This window comes from Trichomycterus rosablanca, chromosome 3 (assembly GCF_030014385.1).
Source record: "Trichomycterus rosablanca isolate fTriRos1 chromosome 3, fTriRos1.hap1, whole genome shotgun sequence".
Classification (NCBI taxonomy): domain Eukaryota; kingdom Metazoa; phylum Chordata; class Actinopteri; order Siluriformes; family Trichomycteridae; genus Trichomycterus; species Trichomycterus rosablanca.
This window is the reverse complement of record NC_085990.1, coordinates 7,113,488-7,115,365: the sequence shown is the minus strand read 5'-3', so window position 1 is coordinate 7,115,365 and position 1,878 is coordinate 7,113,488.

The following is a 1,878-nucleotide window of genomic DNA, read 5'->3' as shown; positions in this document are numbered from 1 at the left end:
TGAACACCACTGCTTTTAACCTGCAGATTAGAGCAAAGGTGCTAAATGCTCCCTTCCATTCACATGAGCTTATACAAACCTGAGAATGAATTGAGTCACCCTGACTGCTAAGTGAGAAAGTAAATCCATTTCTCCCAACTATAAAGCAAGACTAATTAAAACTAATTAATTAATTTATGGCTATAGCATTGCCCAGGCTGCAAATCCTCATCTTTGGATAACAGGATGAACGCTTTGGTATTGCATTATTGGTGTTGATCTATGTCTGTGTAACTCAGACACCCACAAAATCGCTTCTTTTGCTTTATTGCACAGATAATTGTAACAGTACTGATTAAAGGTCTATTTTAACACTGTGGCGGTTGGGGTTGTGGTATAGAAAGAGCTGTACTGGTAGGCTGTAGTGGTAAAGGAGACATCTTGGCTAATATACTAAATGTTTTAGACCAGGCTGCAGTCATTGGTTCGGTGGGTAGTACTGTCGCCTCACAGCAAGAAGGTCCTGGGTTCGATCCCCAAGCGGGGCGGTCCAGGTCCTTTCTGTGTGGAGTTTGCATGTTCTCCCCGTGTCTGTGTGGGTTTCCTCCAGGAGCTCCGGTTTCCTCCCACAGTCCAAAAGCATGCAGTCAGGTTAATTGGAGATACTGAATTGCCCTATAGGTGAATAGGTGAGTGTGTGTATATGTGCGTCTGCCCTGCGATGGACTGGCGCCCCTAATATGGATAAGCGGTTAAGAAAGTGAGTGAGTGAAATCAAGCAATTAGAAACATGAGTACCTTGATCAAATGCTGGTTTAGAACCCGATTGTTTTCTGTTCAGAGGAGGTCCATGCCTCCACGGGTTTTCCAGTTTGAGTTATTATATAGGTATCCATGGTGGGTTTTGGAATTTATAAATTATGGTCCAAGTACATGGTCTAAATTCCATTAAAAATGGTGCAATCCATCCTTAACCAGCAGGCAAAACGTTACACACTGGTACACTTACCAAAGAAAACGTTTGGTTCGAGCCCATGAGAGACAGCATGAGCTATGCAGTAGGCAATCCAAACATATTTAAACTGAAAGATGAAGTTCCTCTATTGCTCACTAGTTCCACCTCCAAATTACTCATGAAGTGGCGAGGAGGGCAATTGAAGGTCACACAGTAGGTGCATACACAGAAGGGAAACTTAACAATCCAGCTCGATTTTACTTAATGATCATCTGTCCGACATCAAAGGGTGACAAATCGTAAACTATGTTTTTGAGTTTATTTAATACGGTTTGACTAATTGTCAGCATTTGGTAGTCAAACCACAAGCTAAGTAACTGCTGTCATCCGAAAATACCACATCTGGACCAGAAAGTGAAACGTCTGACAGGAGCAGAAGCACAGTTTCCAAAATCAGTACTAGATTTCCTTGTGGAAATAAGATCAGATTTTTATAAATGTTTCTAGGAAAAGGTCTTCAGTTTAAGAAAGGTCTCCTGCTGTGTGAACGAACTCGACATTCCGCATTGATGTAGAAAAAAGCTCGGTTGGAGGATTGCAGGCTCCTGTATCCAGCGTCTCACTTATTAGCCCATTTGCAAGAGGTTTTGATAACAATCCCATGGTTAAGGTCAAGCTCCTGCTGTGTTACGGTGCTACTATACACTGTTTGTTCGAGCAGCTCTGTTTGTGAAGTGCTGAGCGAGACCCAGTGTGTTAGACGGATGTCAAGAACTCTAATCATGAGTCTAGCAGCGTGTGTTGTTATACTCATTAAAGTGTATTTACTTAGTGCTTTTATTTATTTATTCTGCATTGTGAATTTATGCTAGTCAATTAAAATTATATTTTGACTCTATATCAACGTTTGAATTGTTTTATGTGCCTAACAGCCCAGACCCATT